The following is a 13,804-nucleotide window of genomic DNA, read 5'->3' as shown; positions in this document are numbered from 1 at the left end:
TGCACAATCAGATTCTTTGGTAAATGTGTGGATGCTGTTTTCACATCATTGCATGGTTTGTATCTGACAGGATTTATAGCTCAAAGCCTGTGCAACGCAGCATCCTTGAGACAATGACTGAATTCTGTGGTCTGAGAAGATATGCATGGTGCATGACCTCATTAGAGCTGAAGATGAATTTATCCGAGATCATCTATTCTTGGAATGAACATCATTTAGTAAATGACTACTAACAGAGCAGACAACAGTAGGGATCTGTACAGCAGAGCTCAAGAGTAAGTATAGACATTAGATAAACCTCAAAAAAGCATCTGTCTGCAGGAATACTATCATTTCCTAACAGAATCCAGACAAGCCGAAGTACAGGTTTTAAGCTCTTCTTGATTGATGATACATAGTAAAGAAATGGCTTTTACTGGTCAGGAACGACCACCAGCAATATTCATGTGCAATATTCAAGTGAATAAATGAGAGACAAAGTCAAATAAATACTATTAAATAAATAATTAAAAAGAAACAAAAGCAATACATAAAAAGTACAAAAAAAATTATTTATAGATAGAAGGGCTGGGTTTTGACAAATTTCACGATTCGATTCTATTCGGACTCACAAGCTTTCATTTCGATTGAATTGAATCGAATCGAATTTAATTTTATAGCATTAGTAAAGATGTTTTTTTTACTAATGCTATAAAATGTACATGAGAGTCAGCTGGTACTACATACTGAAGGTTAAAATTAACTGATTTATATACAAACACTTAAAGGGATCATAGGATGCCCATTTTCCACAAGTTGATATGATTCTTTATGGCCTTAATGAAAAGTCTGTAACATAGTTTGGTTAAAATTTCTCAATGGTAGTGTAAAAAACACATTTTTACCCTGTCAAAAACAGCTCTTTTTAGAGCACGCAGTTTTGTAGCATTGTCCTTTAAATGTTAATGAGTTATGCTGACCCCGCCCCTCTCTTCCGAGCTGCTCTCTGAGGGACTGTTTACTTTAGCCGCATTCATCGTGAAACTTGCTAATTAGCTAATTATTAGGAAAGGCCATTTGCAAAGATTCATTAAAAAAACCTTACACTCACTTTTTCTGTAGGTGACGCTGGATCACGAATGAATCGCGTATCTATTATGTAGATCGGGGGGGGGGCGCATTCTCTTCAAAAACAAATGTAATCCACTGTGTCTTCAGCGGCTCAGATGTCGGGAGTAAATGACGACTGCTATGTTCATTATTACATCCAACAACAGAACACCTCAATCGCTTAGGAGTCATTCTTGTCTTAATTTGCTCCGGCGGTGAAACAATGGCGGACTGATGACAGCTCAACCAGGGCGGGTCTAAGGTAAGACACCAGTCCAGTCTGTGCTGAAACGCTACTGTCAATCAAACTATCGTGGGAGGGGCCTGTTTTTGTGACATCACACAGACAGGCATCTGAGATCAGCTTGATTTGAGAAAGGGGTAAAGATTTGAGCGGATTAAAAAAAAAACACTGGGTGGATTTTTATCATTTTAGGGTGGTTGTGTACACACACTGCCAACACACAATTCAGTTCAAACAACTTGTAAAAGTGCATGTAGCATCATATGACCCCTTTAAAAGTAAACACATTTAAGTTTTTATAATGATAAAGTTAAAATTACTAGGGATGCACTGAAATGAAAATTCTTGGCTGAAGCCGAACAAAATGAAACACTGGGCCGAAGGCCAAATACCGAACACGGTTTTACGAGTTTTTTTCCCAATGTATTTTGCCAGTTTTTTTTCACCATTGCTTAAATTAAAAAGCCAAAATGTGCTTTTTACTGTTTTGTCTGGCTTTTCAAAGAAAACAAATAAATTACAAAACAACAATTTAAAAATATTTAACTCTTAAATTAAATTTTTAACATTCTAGCAGACACTATACCAACAAAGCACAATTTAGCTTAAAATTAATAAGTTGGTAAAATAATAATTTTTTTGACCATCAGACCCCCTCCTTGAATCAGGCATGTATTTTTTACTGTAGAAATTAAAAGCAGCCTTGCTGAGAAGAGACTTCTTTTAAAACATTAGAAAATATAACAGATCCTAATTTTAACTCTATGTGTGAATGTTATAATAAATGTATTAACAGAGCTGTTGTAATGATTATTATCATTATTATTGTCTTACTTTTTTATTTTATAGAACAACATTAAAATTACAATACTAACGTTTATGAATGTTGATGGAGTTCTTGCTCTTTCTCAACTTATATTTTGGCGGAAACGTGCAGGAAGACCTCGATGCTTCTTTTTGTTGACAAAAGCAGATTTATAAATGAGTCATTACAAATACGTCGTATGTATCGCATTGTCACATGCCTTGTAAAAATTCATTAAAATGTGACCGAACAACTGACGAGTAACACTTGTTCAGCGCAGATTTTCCTCACGCTTTGGACTTTGAACTAGAGACCTGCACTCCCGCAGGAGTACCGCGGGACCCAACGCAACAGGGTGCGGTGCGGGACAACTCTTGATGGGAGAGTGCGGGTGCGGGCGGGAAGAGACTCGTGTGTGTGCGGGATGCGGGAGAATAAAATGATTCACGGGACTCCCGCAAAATAGAAATAATCTAAACATAAAATGTCTAAAACATATAAATTGTTATTTTTGTGTTGCACAAAAGCAAAAAGAACAACAAATAACATTACAGGGATTAACACGCACAAGCTAGGCAGTTTCTTTTTATAACACGTGTTTAAAGGGTTGCGCAATGTAGCCAATCATAGACTGAGCTGTTGATTTCGGGAACGCAATGGCCAACCAGATGTGACAAAGTTAGAATCCTCTCACCGCAGTGCTGAAATTGCGTGCTCACGAATGGTCTCATTTTAACACACGAAGTGTAGACATAGTGAAAGATTCATTATGCATGTTCATTGCATTATAACAGAGCTTTTTGAGATCGCGATAAACTGAGATGTCAGCTTTTAGTGATAATAAAGGAAGCGCTGCTCGCATTCTGCCATGCCAAACCATGCACGCAGCAGACCATGCTGGCTTTTCTGTTAAAATAACAGTGGTTTGTGAATGTTGATGCTTAGCCTAAATAACACATTTTATTGGGAGCATTTATGCTGGGATGTTGTGGATCTTAGGAGATGTTACAGAACTATTTAATGTAAATTTCTTTGATATGCTGAAAGAAAATCTATATAGATTACTTTTATGCGGGCTTTTGCGGGCAGGAGTGGGAGAAAACATGAATGTCGTGGGCGGGAGTGGGCCCAGATAAGATATTTTTCTGCGGGAGTGGGTGGGCGCGGGACAGAATCTTGCGGGAGCGGGACTGAAATATTTGTCCCGTGCAGGTCTTTACTTTGAACCCTGGTTAACAAGCAGATAGCACCGCGAGCTCGTGCAACGCTGACAGAATACATGCAATGCGTGCATGTATTAGAAAACATAACGTTCAGCAGTTTATTTACTAAGTGTTTAAGGCCATTTCGCGATTTCAGTCATCATACAGTAACCAGCAACAATCACCCCTTCCTCTTCTCATCGAAGACATGCGATGCAGTCCTAAACAGTCTCTCGCTTATGGTCACCAAATATGTTTGTTTCTAAGGTAAACGTTACGTCACACTGTTTACAAGCGGTTAAATTGACGGTTAAACCCTGATTGAGCGATTACATGAGACAGGATACAGATTTCGGTAAGCTACTCTTTCTTTTAACATACCTTTGGATGCTCATTCATGTTTACTCCCCGCTAAAACTGGTATTAAACTGGAGGAGACGATGCGCTTCGTGCTGCCGCTTCTCTTGAACTGAGGCGCTACAGCGATCTGTCAATCCACATTTAACAGCATCAAAACAGCATTTATTGTTTGAATACTGTAATAAAATGGTAAGAATCTGAAATCTGAGACTTGTTTCATATCAAAATTAACTAAGCTTATTGTGATTTTTTTGGATGCAATGTGCGCTAAAATGTTCCATTCATTAACTGAAAATAGGCTAGACTAATCGATTCTTAGTATTTAAGAATCAATATTGTTTCATAAAAATGAGAATTGATTCAAATCGAGAAATTGATTTTTACCCAGCCCAGACAGACAGACAGATAGACAGATACTGAATAAAAGACCAAAAGTTATTGTAACCAAGCACTGATTACATGTGGGATGTTTCTAAACAAGTTTCAGTGAGTTGACTCCGCCCTCAGATATTTACAGTGATGCACAGCTGAAACTTCAGAACAAGAAAGTCTAGTTTTTCCGAAAACAATTAGAAACAGGTGGAGTGCCATTCCCGTAGATATCAGAACACCATAGTGGACGCCTCTGGCTACTAATCAGATCAGTCCCATGAGGTTCTGCTCTTTTGTCACAATCAAGGGCCTGGTTGTAGATCAGCTTTTAATGTACATTTCATATAATACAAACAGTTGAATGGAGCTGCAGGGTGTGTTACACCGCATTATATAAGAGAGAACTGTTTAGATGTCACACCTATGACAGTTTGTGAATTTCCCTTGGGTATCACTGCAGCTTTGATTTGTGGGGCTGAAAAATATTACAAATGTGTATCGCATGAGGAATACTGATTCAAATGAAAAGCGGCACTGCAGTCAACAAATTAATATTGTTGGCATGGGCCATTCTTTAAATGAATGGATGCTTTGGTGACCCTGGCTGAAAGATGCATTTCATTTCATTTTAATTAATATAGCCAGCTCTCTAGCAGAGATCAGGGCTGCGTTGAGGACATGACTTCATTCAATCACCTAGGCCTATTCTCTACATCTGGAGCCATAAATTTGGTTCTAAAATCTGTAGTGTTGTGCTCCACTACTAATCACAACTTCAAAAACATACCAAAAAACACAAAACAGTCTAAACCAGCTTTGCTACAAATCAAAGCCACCCTTTATCTCTCAACTATAATCATGCAAATGAAATAGTACATAACAGTTTGCGTATCTGATGGACATCAGTAATCAATACTGGGAGAGCATGAATACAGAACAAGACAGCTGAACTGAATATAAACTAAGCATTCTGAACACAAAAATGTGATTTTCATTGCATAAGCATCGCACACATGCATAACGTGTTCAACAGAGCCAACAGATGCACTTGTGAAATGAAAAGTCTAGGGCTGTAGCTATCGATTATTTTAGTAATAGAGTATTCTACCGATTATTCCATCGATTAATCGAGTAATTGCATAAGAAGTTATTTTTCTTTATTAAAGAGCAATACTAGATATACAAAAGAAAATAAGATGGGTCTCTTAAAATAAACAACTAATTTGCTTCCTTTTTAGAAAGAAATATTTTTACTGCTGAAATTGCATACATTAGTTCAAACTAAACCAATTTAATGCATTTAATTGCCAAATTACATTCAAAATGCAAAAACAAATATATAAATAAAAATAAATAAAATAAAAATATAAATAAAAAATAAATAAATCAATTTCACATTACTCATATAAAAAGGTAAAAAGGTACAAACTAAAACTAAGGCATAAATCAAAATAATAGTAATCAAAATAATAATACCTAAACATTGCATTTATGTTGTGCAACTTAACTTTCAAGTTTCAGCCTAACTAAAGCTCAAGCATGACATAAGCCTTTACTGTCTTCTTGGAAGGCTCTGTGGCTTTTGTAAGAGGCAAAAATCAGTGGACAGGCAGGTAACTTGGAACAAGAACAAGAGTCCATACACAATTTCTAAACAGATTTTTCTGCAACGTGAAATTAGAGTTATTTGGAGAATAAACCCTCTTAAATATCTCTCTACGTACTGGTGTGTGTGTGTGTGTGTAAAACTTGTTTTTGATATCCTCCATATTCTGTGTACTGGTCAGTTCACAGCAGTGATAGATATTAATCTGTTCAAATAAGTTCAAATATAGTAATCAAAATAATAATACCTAAACATTGCATTTATGTTGTGCAACTTAACTTTCAAGTTTCAGCCTAACTAAAGCTCAAGCATGACATAAGCCTTTACTGTCTTCTTGGAAGGCTCTGTGGCTTTTGTAAGAGGCAAAAATCAGTGGACAGGCAGGTAACTTGGAACAAGAACAAGAGTCCATACACAATTTCTAAACAGATTTTTCTGCAACGTGAAATTAGAGTTATTTGGAGAATAAACCCTCTTAAATATCTCTCTACGTACTGGTGTGTGTGTGTGTGTGTAAAACTTGTTTTTGATATCCTCCATATTCTGTGTACTGGTCAGTTCACAGCAGTGATAGATATTAATCTGTTCAAATAAGTTCAAATTGATTTTTTACATTTTATGGGCATTTTTACCTTTATAAAGCCATTTTTTTCTAAAAGTGTGCATCATCTTTTGAGTCAAATTCTTACATTTAATCAGTCAGTTAGAACAATAAGACATTTGGGCTGTTACCAAACAAATGATAACAGTATCAACAAAGTTAATCTTTGTAATGCAGAGGAAACACAGAAGCTGCATCTGAAGAGACATTTAGATATAGGCCTATTTACACACCATTTAATTTGGCTCAGAGGGACGTGAATGCATTTAACCTGCAGTTACAATATACAGTGGGTACGGAAAGTATTCAGACCCCCTTACATTTTTCACTCTTTGTTATATTGCAGCCATTTGCTAAAATCATTTAAGTTATTTTTTTCCTCATTAATGTACACACAGCACCCCATATTGACAGAAAAACACAGAATTGTTGACATTTTTGCAGATTTATTAAAAAAGAAAAACTGAAATATCACATGGTCCTAAGTATTCAGACCCTTTGCTGTGACACTCATATATTTAACTCGGTTAAATATATGAGTGTCCATTTCTAATGTAAGGGGGTCTGAATACTTTCCGTACCCACTGTGTATATATATATTACAAAATAATATTTTGTGTTTTTTTATAAATATGAAACATTGAATACTGATATTTACAATTATTTAAAAAATGAAAAGATACTTTAAATGTGAAATTAAAACAGCCAGTAGGTGGCAGCAAGTCACATTAAATAAGTGAGTCATTGCGACTAAACCAAATCATTTAACGGGTGATTCACTCAGGAACGAAATGTCCTCATGTTGCTCAGAGAAGCAAAACATCTCTGTGACTTTGTTTAGCATTATTTTTTTTGTTGGCAAAATAGAGCACTACAGGCAATATAGTGTCTAAAACGTAAGTATCTTAATATTAACTTCTTGTTTATTGAACTGTTGCATAAAATCAGTAACATTTGTAATCATGCTGATTTTAGAGGTGAAAACTGGCACTCTTTGTATGATATTGACTAACTTTCTGTATGACTGTATGGGGAGTGTGTCTGTGTGTGTGTCACAGAGAAAGAATGAGACAATCAACATGAATGGCGCTTAGTCTTTCACAAAACATAGCTAACTTAGGGACATCATAACTTGCCACCATATTGATTTTCAGTCTTAAATATCCTGCATCCCAATGTGCATACTATCCACCCTATCTGCCCTAAATAGTACTGAAAATGACTAATATCACATAGAATTTAGCATGGATAGTGTGCACATTGGGACACAGGCTATGTCCAGCGTCTATCGGGTTGTGCGTCAGTAATAATGGTCCGTGGGGAATAGGGCTGTCAAAATAGCTGGAAAACGAAATTCTAATTTTTTACTTAAATATGATCAATATTCAAATTATATTCGAATTTAAAAGGCATAATTTCAGTTAGGGGGGAAAAAAGCTTTTGGCTTCTCTCTTCAAAGCATAATAAAATAACACGACTATCTTTGAAAAAAAAGTGCATAATGTTTAAAATAATGTTTATAAATCTTATATAATTAGTAAAGTTGCTTAAACAATAAGAAACAGAACAGAATCATGCATGTACAGTATCTCACAGAAGTGAGTACACCCCTCACATTTTTGTAAATATTTTATTATATCTTTTCATGTGACAACACTGAAGAAATTACAGATTTAGGTTAAATAAAGATGTCAGTCTTTATTTTTCTTCTTTTTTAGGAAACAAATCAAAGAAAAAAATAAACAAATTCTACTGTTCCTAATATTCTGTATGTTGCTCAAAAATTTTTTTTTTACCCAGGCATTTAAAAATAACACATTTTAGAGATGTAACGACAATACCGTGATACTGTGCAACTGTGATATTTTTGCTTAAGGTTATCATACCGTCAAAATCTCATACCAGCCCATGCCTAGCGCCATGCTGAAGTTCAAAATACACTTCTAGTCACATGACCAGCAACCACACAACACTAGAGCTGCATCTCAAGCATAATGGACGCCGACCATGTGGGTCTGAAATAAGGGGGCCTTAACTTCTAAGAATATTCATCTCTGCCTTGCTGTTCTTGACCTCCACCAGCTGAGCATGACAACAAATCCTACGAGGTTTAAAATAAAGCAATTTGACCTACTAGAATGAGGCCACAAGACCACCACAGCACCCTCTCCTCTCAGTCCCCCATTTTTTATCTCCCACTCTTTCAAACTCTCCCTCTCACATCGGTCCCGTGAGCCCCAGCCCTGCTGATTGTAGACCCCCTTTGTGTGCTTACAATAGGTAGAGAATCCTGTCTCCTGGCAACACATCCTTCTGAGAATGCCAGAGAGGGGATGAACGAAAAGGGGGAAGTTAATGCAGATAAAGAGTGAGTGATACAAACAAAAAAAGTGGGGGAGGCTGAGTGAGAGGAGAGTAATGGTTTAAGTGTGGACAGAGAGAGAGTGAATGTAAACAAAAGACTAAAAGCTATGAGGTTTACAATCAATAAATTGCAGACCACAATTACAGTCATTTGAAGATGAGAAACCCACATTATGTCAAAGTTTAAAAAACAGACCTGGGTCCACAACCTTAATAAGCAGCCACAAACTAGACTAGAATAACACAAACAGGAAATGATGAATTGAAGGTTTAAGGATCTTTATGCAGAAATTTTTACACCAATGCTGCCCTGATGTTGCTTGGTCACGAGTTTAGCTTGTTTTCAAGGAGCAGTCTGACCCATGAAAAGCACAGCAATACAGTCAAATGAAGACATGCACTCTCATTGCCATAAAAACTTTATCTTTTTTAAAATAACTTATTTTCTATGCACATGCAATCCCCTACAAACATCACACTAATCATCCTAGAGTGATTAATTCCAAATAAAGCTATTCAAATCATCTTGTGGAAATTTCTGTATTTTTTAACTCTTTCACTATATGTATTGCAGAAAAACAAAATATTGCAATGTTTTTCCAATATTGTACCAGCATAGTCAAAATACACTATAAATTTGCGCAGGCATGTCTGAATGTTTAAGAAGGTAAGAAAAAAAAGCTGAATGAGTGTGATGGTGTCAACAGGATTGACGGCAAGTGAAGGACATTTATCAATTATAAAACAGTGATAAAATCATGTGTGTCACAATTCCATTTCCACAAGATATCTGAGCCACACACAGGAAAGGAAAGGTCACTCCTGTGTATATGACATGCAACAGGAGGAAGATTTGGAAGGATCTTTCCACAGCTGAGTCGATCCCTCTGGTGTACGGACAAACAGAAAACGGTTCATGCATTTCAAAAGCTAACAGGATTGTTCAGCATATCAGCATGTGAAGCTGTTTTGCATGCAGTACAGCAAAGCTTGAACTGTAATTAGGTTGTCATACGAGGAAGGCTGAGTACACTGTTAAATTGCAAACCGAGCGCTCTCTCTCTCACTCACATAAACTCTTAATTCAGAAGCAGCAGTGGAGTGGGAGTTATTTTGGGGTTCTGACAGTACAAGAAAATGACAAAGCAGAGTGTGACGGCTCTATAAAGAATCATGGCATATGTGGCACATTTTCCAGGATGGGTGGAAGGAGTAATAAATGCTGATGGTTCTTATTTAAAAATACTGCAGATGCCAGCTAGTCACAAAAAAAATAAATAACAACAATTCACTCCTCTACATAGCATCATAACCTCTCTGAATTAATTTGTTAGAATTAATACAAAACAAAACATCTTCCTACAGACATCATCTGGATTTAGCCCAAGTTTGACCTTTACAGTAAAACTGAAAATTATGAGCAAGTGGTGTAAGAGCTCACATAAACTCTTAATTCAGAAGCAGCAGTGGAGTGGGAGTTATTTTGGGGTTCTGACAGTACAAGAAAATGACAAAGCAGAGTGTGACGGCTCTATAAAGAATCATGGCATATGTGGCACATTTTCCAGGATGGGTGGAAGGAGTAATAAATGCTGATGGTTCTTATTTAAAAATACTGCAGATGCCAGCTAGTCACAAAAAAATAAATAACAACAATTCACTCCTCTACATAGCATCATAACCTCTCTGAATTAATTTGTTAGAATTAATACAAAACAAAACATCTTCCTACAGACATCATCTGGATTTAGCCCAAGTTTGACCTTTACAGTAAAACTGAAAATTATGAGCAAGTGGTGTAAGAACAAAGAAACAACAGTAGAAGATGAGCTTATACATTTTCTGTCCATTTAACAATTATTTTAGACTTACCCCGTCCTATGAGCCCTCAATTATTCCAGAATCATGAAAAAAAAAAAAACACCACACACTTCAGCTCTAGAATTTATACTATAGTTCACAGTGGTGCTGCTAATATTGTTTGGTCGTGTATAATAAATTGCTCATTCATTATCTCATTTGTAAGTCATTTTATGATAAAAGCATCTGCTATTATTACATGTAAATATATGCATCCTAATGACATTTCAGCAACAGTCCTGTTACCAAATATGCTGAACTAAACAGGAAAGAGGTCAGTAGCTAGCAGTGAGAAGCATACTGTCATCAGCAATGAGAATCTCTGACTTTTTGAATCAGCCCCCCTCTGACTCTCTTTCTCATGTCCTCAAGGAACAAGAGGCAGTTTATTCATCATCTTATAAGGTGCCTGAGCCAATGGGCCATTACTCTAAGTTCTCTTAGCATCTGCTTATCATCAGCTCCCTCCTCCGCTCCTTTCACTGCCCTTCAGACAAAGAGCTAGTGACCTTTCCTCTCCTCTCTACTCTGCTCTGCTCCCTAACCCTGAGACAGACGCAGTAATGAATGCAGAACCATTTACATTTTCCCTGGCCACCTTTAGGTCACTCACACTCTCCCTCCCCCACTACAAATAGTGCAACACTTTCCCATAGTTGAAATCCCCTTTGTATATGGCTAAGACACAGACTCCTACACTTTACACTGGAAATACATGATTTGGCTTTCTACTGCATAGGGATTCAAACTGCATTTTTCTGTGTGCCAGAGTTATTTAAAGAAGAGAAAGACAAATTAGTAGCCCATAATGACTTGCAATGCATTTTTTTACATACTGCATTTTAAATGCTTTGAATTATTATTAAATTATTAATAATCAATTTGTTTCGGATCAGAATTACAGATTGTAATCAGCTAATAACCCCTGTTTTTTTGCTGAAACAAGACCAGAAAAGCTGCCACAAATAATGTGGCAACTGGTTGATTTTGCATTAATTCCTGAAAATTTCTCAAGAATATTTAATTAACAAACAAGCACAGGGTGGGGGAAGTGTAGAATTTAGAGAATGACAAGCGTTCCAGTTCTGCTGAGCTTTTATGCGGGTGAAAATTCCATGTGAGCTTAGTCACAACACATTCCAAGTAATTCAACATTAACATGGGTGGAAAAAACAAAACCACAAGATTAGAATTTTTGAAGTTTAGTAAAGAAGCTATTAAGTTATACATGTCTGGAACGACATAAGGGGGTGTAAGCAATGACAGAATTTTGGGTGAACTATCCAATCCTTTTAAGATATCAGATATGATCATGGTCTCAAACACAATCGGAATCCAAGCATGTGTACTAGCAAGAACAAACCCTTTATAATTCAAGTAAACACACGAGGATCATGTGCCTGGTCAGTGCTTGCTGATAGGCCAGTCCAGGAGACAGACTGCTGATTCCATAAATCTCTTCTGTCTACTGGGACCTACACTAATCTAGACACATGTATATTTCCACGCAGTCTATCTCTCTCTTTCAATCCGTGTCAAACAAACCCTCTTCGTTTCTAATACACAACTTGGGCAATCAAACGACACACCCAATCGGAACTAAATCCAACAGTTCACCGACCTCTTCCATCTGCATTACACATCAAAACCATTTCCACAACAACTAAAATCACAAAGCAGCTTAAAAAATAAACACTGCTCCGTCTCTGGATTTAATTTTCTTATTTACGACAAGCAGCAAATATGGAGTGTGAATAAACTGTAATACAAAAAGTAAAAACAACACTGAAGTTTCAGAAAGATGGTGTGGGTGTTATCATTGTGAACAATGTTATTTGAGCAACCGTGATGTCTGGTATAACGTGAATGAGACAGGTGGGAAAAATACTGAATGAAGATGTAAAATGATAAACTTGCTCTTCCAGATTTCTCTAAGGGGAGAGAAGTTGAAAGTGGATGCGTCTCATTTTTGTGTACTTCTAATCTGACAAAACCCGACTACTAACAGCCTTTGATCAGTAACTTAGAGCTGATGTTCACAAAGCAGAACAGAGAGAGGCTGATACTACACACAAAATGTTGAGCACAAGTTAAATTAACTGTTTAATTGAGAGCTACAATACCAATCAAATGTAAAACCGGCACACATAATCCCACCCTCACACATACACACAACGGCTTGAAGTTCTCAAGCATGTCTTTAATGATTTTGGGGGGGCCAAGAGCGCATAGGGCTCAGACTGACAGAGCGTGAATATCATTCTAGAACATTCTCTCCTGAACTGAAACTGCTCAATTAAGGATTAAAGCCCCCAACTCGTTTGGCAGTAATGAGGCCTCTTCTCAGAGTTATTAGGAATGGCTGCTTATGAAAGAGAGGGCTGGCCTCAAACTGCCATTGCGGCTGGCTTCTCTACAGCTTAATGTATAGCACACTAGTCGAATTTTGACCACAGCAGGAACTCCAAAAGAGTATGTAGGAGTAGGGCTGTCGCGATAACCGCAATATCGCTATTGACGAGCAAACCGCAGAGGAATGCAAGAACAGCAGCAACCGCGATTTTTGCGTGTTTTATTTTTTCGTAAGGTTATGCCCTTCTCGTTTTACACTTCATGCATGTGGACTGAATATTAAACAAGTTAGTAATGATAACATACTGTGTACCATGCTGATTTATAAAGAGGCTCCATAGATTTGCACTTAACAAGCCTAAACAGACAGTGACTGAGAGCGAGATCGACTGAACGCGTGCAATTACTTGCATCTGTCGTCCAGGCCGAGTCATATATATTTGTGAAAATAGGTTGTCATGTCCAAAGAAAGCGAAATCTCTGTCTTAGCATCGACGCATAGCTGGTCAGCTAAGCCTTCTAAAGTGGCGCTCAAAGTTGATTGATTTGAAAATGATTTCAACAGCGTGTTTCATTACGTCTCTTTGAATGAATGAATCACCGTTTTTGAACGTGTAGTTGAATGACAGTCCCTTTCCACCACCTTGTGGCGCAACACTGTAACTGCACTGCCTGACAGCCCATCTAGATGCGCACAGGTGGAAATATCAATAGAAAGTCTCTTGTCCAGTCAGATTAGAAGATCAAATTACAACTAGGCTAACTGTTATACATATAGGCTAACGATAGCCTAACGATCTTATTGTTAGGTTTATGTTCTGTTATGTGGACCGTTATTTTGTCTTTCTCTTCGGTTTACTTCACTTCCTGTTTCAACGCTATTTGGTATCGGTTTCATTGTCTTCTGAATATGACCTCGTTAGTTATATCGTAACATACACACAAACAA

At 37.1% G+C, this 13,804-nt stretch overlaps 1 protein-coding gene across 1 annotated transcript in view; it reads right to left on the bottom strand.

The window, feature by feature from the left end:
- The window catches only part of cxadr (CXADR Ig-like cell adhesion molecule), an 88,138-nt gene that overhangs the window by 32,184 nt on the left and 42,150 nt on the right, over window positions 1-13,804 (bottom strand). The window lies entirely within an intron of this gene.

This window comes from Sinocyclocheilus grahami, unplaced genomic scaffold (genome assembly GCF_001515645.1).
Source record: "Sinocyclocheilus grahami isolate Dianchi unplaced genomic scaffold, SAMN03320097.WGS_v1.1 scaffold356.1, whole genome shotgun sequence".
Taxonomy (NCBI): Eukaryota; Metazoa; Chordata; class Actinopteri; order Cypriniformes; family Cyprinidae; genus Sinocyclocheilus; species Sinocyclocheilus grahami.
Note: the sequence above shows the minus strand (reverse complement) of the source record. Positions and strands in the feature narration are given on the sequence as shown.